Here is a 7079-nt window from a genome sequence, read left to right on the forward strand (position 1 = left end):
TCTCTCTCTCTCTCTCTCTCTCTCTCTCTCTCTCTCTCTCTCTCTCTCTCTCTCTCTCTCTCTCTCTCTCTCTCTGTCTCTCTCTCCCTCTCGTGTGATCATCACTTTAATGTTCACTTTTCCATGCATGCATGGCTTTGATGCTGTTTATTGAGGCATATTTTCTACAAACAGATACCCTTTCTCTTGCACACCCTTACTTCTATTCAATAAGCTAATTTTTCCCCATGGCCAGACGTTTCCAGAGAATATTGGAAATGAATGACATTCACTTACAATAATCATGAAATGTCAGGACACGCACCCACACACGCATGCGCGATCGGCTTCTTTCAGTTTCTGTTTTCTAAATCCACTTTCAAAATTTAGTCTGTCTGAGGCTATAGTAGAAGACACTTGCTCAAGATGCCATGCAGTGGGACTGAACCTGAAACCATATGATTGGGAAGTAGACTTCTCAACCACACACCCACGACTTTTGTGTAATGTTATTAGTTGTGAGGTCTTGGTCGGACGAAACTAAAGCATATCCAAAATTGTCACACCAGTTAAAAACAAAACAAAAAAAATCGGCTCTCCGTCGGTTATGACGAAGAATGTTCCAGTTGCTGCAATCAATGGAACTGCCTACTCGTAAAATTAACGTGCGAAGGGCTTGAGCATTCCACAGACACGCATACGCTACCAAAAATCAGACGCATCTCTTCCTGCTTAACGATTTCAGTTTTGTGTCAGATGAAATTTCTCGAGTTCTCTCCCTTGCCACTTTGAAGCGAAAATGTTATTATAATGACTTAGAGTTATTTCAGTTCAAAATTATTTTTGGCTTACTCCATCAAGTATGGTGGCCTGCCTCTATCTCTGTACATACTCATACACGCTCAAAACTATACTGAAATAGTTTGAGGACAGGCATAACTTTCTTGTTGCCGTGGTGTTAGATAAACACACAGTAGTTAGTGCCACCCATGGTACTACCTAACGGTCAACGTTTCCTCTCCTTGCTCTTCTATTGTTGATGTCGTTGAAAATCTTTTCTATCAACGTTTCTTCCTTATTCCTCTCCATAATTAGTTTCATGTCCGATTAATTTCTTGAATCTTTTCAGTACAGATTCATTTCATTTTACACTCTATTCTTTTCAAAATGTATCTGCCATTACTCGTATTGTCTCTCTGTCTGTCTGTCTCTATTCCCTTACACATATTTTTGATTTGCCTTTTCAAGAACAATAAAAAGGGTAAGAACATCCCAATATGCTCTCCCTCCCTCTCCATCCACCTCTTTCACCCTTTCTCCCTCCCTCCCATCTCCCCTCCTCTCTTTCTCTCTCTCTCTCTCTCTCTCACGACATTAAAACGCACAAAATGCCCCTAAATATATCTTGAATTACAACAATGCATGGAAAACAGATGTTAAATGATGATAATGATGATGATAAACCACAAAATAAACAATAGAAACACTTTCCTAAAATTAGTTTGCAAAATGCATATGCATAAACACTAAAGAAACAAACTGTTGGCAGAAGATACATCCCTTCTACCTAGATTATGTCCTTGCTAGCTAGTGCTAGAAATTGCAGCCAAATCTCTCTCGAATATAACTTTCCTCTTTTCACTAAAAACAGGGTTGTTACACCTGAAATGCTTTTAATCACACTTCTGCTTGAATTGGGTTGACCTGGCTTTAAACAGCAACAGCCGTGTCCTTTATTTCTTCTTTCTATTACAATGTCAGAAAAACAATAAGGAAATTTGAAGTGTCCAGGCTTGGCAAAATCACAGTTATACACTTGAAGTGAGAAAAGCCGAAGTGAATTAATTATTGCACTAAGGTGCATCATGATCTACTAAAAAAAATCAACAGTCAAATGACTATAATTTGGATAATGAACAGGATTTATAACAATACTGAAACAGAACAGAAGCAGTATAGAGAATTTCCTCCTGTAAGTAAAATACTGATTGGTGTACTCTTTCTCAGGTCACTAAGACAGGTACAAAAATAATTTAGAGATAACATCATTATCACAATTAATCTGATAATTTTAGAGTTATTTCCTTTCAGCATAACTTGGCTCTAAATAAATATGTTAAAGTAACACTTATCAAAGCCATCATTCCCTTTTGTAACAGCAATATTAATGGGCCTGTAAAGGAAGGTAAGGATGTAGTCCTGGTCCCTTCTTTCTGAATTAACCCTTTAGTGTTTAAACTGGCCATATCAAGCCAAACTTGTCTTCCTGTTTTATGCTCCAACCAGCCAACTCTGACCTCTCACACCTATCCTACAAAGTCATTTTAAAAATAAACAGGGACATCATCAAAATCTCAATGCTGTACAATTAATTTAAAACAATGTAATTAAACAGGCTTTACATTTGACAGAGTAATCTGAATGCTAAAGAGTTAAATTATTAACAAAAACGTAGTAAAGCCTCTGCTGAGTTTTGAACCAAAGCTTAGATTTCCCAGCACCATTCCCCACATTTACTCACATCGTTTACTACTAGTTTTTTTCCTTTTTCTTTCACTGGATCAGTCAAAGGAGAAAAGGAAGAACTTATGACCTTTTTCAAAGTTTGTGAGGCTGTGAGTGAAAGTTATCAGACCAGAGACCTATTCTGAATGTTTGTAATAGAGTGAACCCTACTAGAGTTATCTAAGGAGGTGTTAAAGCTATTTACACTTCTGCCAGCAGCTGTAAACAGTGAAAATGCTTATCTATTGATAACAAGGTTTACAATAAAACTATTTAGATGTAACAGCAATTTCTTAATATTCTTTTCTGCTCTAGGCACAAGGCTTGAAATTTTGGGGGAGGGGGTCAGTTAATTAGATTGACCCGATTATGCAACTGGTACTTTATCAACCCCGAAAGGATGAAAGGCAAAGTCAAACTTGGTGGAATTTGAACCCAGAATGTAAAGACAGATGAAATACCGCTAAGCATTTCGGCCAGCGTGCTAATGTTTCTGCCAGCTCACCGCCTTAGCAATTTCTTAATATTATTATATGCAATTCAATGATAATTATGATTTTAAAAAAATATATATTTAAGGAGCAGACAACATTGGTTAAAGACATTAGAGATTGTAAAAGTGGACTGTAGTCAGCCATTTCTTAAAATTGTAATAAATGCTGTTGGATGTATTATTGAAACATTTTAGTTATTCAGTTAAAATTTCTATTTTTTTTACCTGAATATATCATTTGTCAGGAGCCACAAGTAGAGTGCTGCAAGATTCTTAATATTAAATAACAATGGTTTCCAAACATAGGCATAAGATTATAGACATATTTGGCAGGTATGTAGTCAGTTAAAATAACCCTCATTACATGGCTGGTATATTTTTTATCAACTTCAGAATGATGAAAGCCTAAGTCTATCTTACCAAATTTGAACTCTGACTGTAGTTGGATATGAGTTAAAATTGTGAAGCATCTTGTTTACAACTTGGCTGGTCCTATTCATACATGCATGGAAGATGGGCATTAACCTTTTTGATACCAACCTGCCCGAAACCGTCTCTGGCTCTGTAGTATAAATGTCTTGTTTTCATAAATTCTGAATTAAAATCTTTCACCAATCCTTAGTCACAATTTATGTTCCTAACACTAGCTTAATGATAAACTAAATTATTTTACTAATTCTTTGTTGTATTTAAAATTAATTGAAAGAAACACAGAGCATCTCAACAGAAATATGGTAACAAAAGGGTTAAATGATGATGATGATAGTGATCTTAATAAACCTAAAATAATGAATCTAATTATTTATTTTTTTTATTCAACATTTTCTTCTTTTTCTCACTCTTTTACAAAAACATAAGATTGTCGTATTATTAAGATGTATAGAGAAGGAATGCCACCAGTGAAAAATATCTGACAACCATTGTGTTCTGAGTGTATATACTGTAACATACACTGGCAACATGTGTCACAGTTAAAATAATTTTATGTCAAGAGTAATCTTTGGAGACCAAATGAGTATAAATGTATTGCTAATGCAGGTCTGGTTATCATTTATAAACAATGCTTGCATGTTTATTAATTGTACCCATTGCCATGTTTGCTATATGTATATAAGGCAATTTCAGTATAGTTTACTTATTTTGAACATTAAGAAATAGTTATTCTTCAAAGGCTGTCTTGGTATCAAATCCTAATTATTGCACAAATATTACAGAACGCTTTTGTTATTACTACTACAGTTTAAGAACATTCTGTTATATACTTACTTTCTCATATAATATTTACAATTTCTCTGCTTTCTCTTTTCAATTTTGTAAACCAGTTTCCCAGTGACTACACTACTGATTTTAATTTTAATCTTTTCCATTTGGACCATAAATAATTATAAGGGCATTGGTGTTTTTTTTATTTTCACAAAGGATTTCTTATTATAGGAATATTATTAATCTTTGATAAAGCACTGATGCGGTATTGGAATGGCAAATTTGAAAGTGCTTAGGCTATATAAATACTTTAAAATTATTAGTTGTCTGTTTTTTGCAGTTAATGAATACTAATTTACTGGGCTTAATTCATTCAACTACATCCACTCCTTAAATTTGTTGTCTAATCAATGTGTAAAACCCTTATAAACCAGTGGTAATATTTTTCTTTTTTGCGTATTAGGCTTGGTATAGTTGAACAGCTCACCTTAGACTACTGCGATTCATTGTACTTTCTACCTTGCTAACTTTAAATTCTGTATCCTTTTTTGTTCAGAGACTTTATTTTCTTTATTAATCTCACCCGTTCAACATTTAGTAAAAATTAAAAATCATTTTAATGCGTGATACCAACCTGTCTGACACTGCTTCTGGTTCTGTTATGTATGAAATACCTCATATTTTAATTAAAACTTTCCATCATAATTTTAATCCTTTTTGTTATGTTCCAAACGTGTCTAATCTTACTATAATGGGTGTGATATCCGTCTGTCTGTGCCCTCTTCATTGTCAAACTGCTGGACCAATGGTCACGATGTTTTTTTGGATTAAGGAGGAGGTAATCGGGAAGGTTTTTAGCAAAAAAAGAAATGTGAAAAAGTTTGATTATTTAATGGATATTGAAGGTAACTGTTCAGTTTCCTGGCGTAAAAAAGTAAATAAAAATTAAGGGGGAGATAACTAATAAAAGAAATGATGGGAAGTCAACTTCTCACTATAATGGGCGTTATGTTTGTCTGTCCTTTTTTCACGGCCAAATGGCTGGTCATGATGTTTTTCAGGATTACGAAGGAGGTAATCAGGAAAAAATGTGAAAAAGTATGATTATTTAGTGGACATTGGGTTTTGTATTAATAAATTGCCTTTGATTTTTTTTTTTTATTAAAATTCCGGTGACGAGGATTAACTCTGGATTCCCTGCCCCTATAGTTTGTGACTTTAGAGGGTTTAGATTTGCGATACTATCCCTTTATTTTCCATCGTAGATGGGCAGATTCCTAAAGATTCTGCTTGTTCATTCACAGCAGACAAGGCACAGGGCCAGACTTTAGACCCACTCTGATGTTTACACATGGCCAGTTATATCTTGCCATGAATAGAGCAATGGACTCCAGTAAGTTGAAAATTAGTGTCGACCAAACAGAAACTATCGTCTACAAAGAAGTTTTGTAATCATATTGATATTTTCAAAAGGAATATGATTCACAATTCAAATAAGGACATTTGTGAACTTTGAATGTATAAGAGTATAAACAAGCGTAAAGCAAGTGTAAACAACTAAAATGAAAGTATATCTAAATGACATTTTTTTTTCTTAATACTTTTTATGTTGTGGTCAAAGGAAGGTTTGGCTTTCGTGAGGAGTGGTCCACATAACCATTCATGTTACAGAGGCTGAGAGCCTATTTCTGTTCGGGAGTGAATTGTCATCATATGTCACTTAGTTGCAAACACGTGTCATATAGCTGCAATAGAATGCTGTATCCCCAACAATAATGTGATTTCTCTAAGACATCATCCAGTAAGCTATCAAGTCCATTTACACATTTCTCAATACATACTGCTGTTATGACTTACCTCCCTCATTTTATGCCTCCATTGTAGATGGGTAGATTGGCTACTAAAGGTGATTAAAGGTTATTTTATTAAATCCTTCAAAATTCTGGACTATTTTCAAAATAAATTGAAAAACATGGATATTATATGGTCATGAAATGGTTTAGAATCTTAAAAAGATCAATAATGCTAGTGCTTAGCTCCAGTTAAATAACATTAAGCAGATGTGTGAGAGAGAGCTAATCCTCCCTCTGGACCGATGCCAGTCTACAGTAGTTAAGCTTCCTAGATCTGGTTCTGATTTAAGTTAACTGAGGCATGTAGAACAGAGAACTAAATCACTAAATGTATACACAACAAAATTCTTGCTCTAGATTTACACTCTGTTCAAATACTGGAAGTTTTCTGAACCATTTACATTTCTATTCACTGGGACAACTAGTAATACTAAATACTAGTTTTTCTTCACAGGTCATATTTGTATCTTTAACCTAATCTCAGTTGAGTTTACTCAACAAGTTTCTGTTTACTAGTCATTCGTTTTTAACTTGTTTCTGGAGCGTCAAAATTCTATGTTAGACAAACATTAGCCCAGATTCCTTCTTTTAATAGTTGTCTCAGAAAATTTTCAGTACTTGAACAGCATATAAATTTAGGACAAATTTTGTTGTGTATCCTGTTGATGCATTTCATTCAACATGCTTCATCTTTTTGTCAGGAACCAGGACCAGATCTGGGAAAGTTATTTCCAATGGACTTTTATGATTGTTGCTACAGCTGTTAATTTTTTTTTTTTTGCTGGCCACATGTAGTGTTACATTATGTTATATATAGATACATGTACACAAATGCCTGTATGTCAGTCATTTTTCAAGTGTTGTTTATCTCCATATCAGAAATGTATATAGATGCACCTGTTCACATCCAATTGGATGTGAAAGTGTCACGGATACTATATAACTTACTATGACACTTCATAACACTGCAGGCCAGTGTGATCCAAGGAAGCCTGTGGCTATTTGACCTGCTTGAAACTGCAAACAAATCATACACACACACACAC

The 7079-nt window shown here is 34.5% G+C and overlaps 1 protein-coding gene across 2 annotated transcripts in view; it reads left to right on the forward strand.

The window, feature by feature from the left end:
• Positions 1–7079, forward strand: part of LOC106871739 (succinate dehydrogenase [ubiquinone] cytochrome b small subunit A, mitochondrial) — a 47617-nt gene that overhangs the window by 22073 nt on the left and 18465 nt on the right. The window lies entirely within an intron of this gene.

The sequence above is a fragment of the Octopus bimaculoides genome, chromosome 2 (assembly GCF_001194135.2).
Source record: "Octopus bimaculoides isolate UCB-OBI-ISO-001 chromosome 2, ASM119413v2, whole genome shotgun sequence".
In the NCBI taxonomy this organism is placed as follows: Eukaryota; Metazoa; Mollusca; class Cephalopoda; order Octopoda; family Octopodidae; genus Octopus; species Octopus bimaculoides.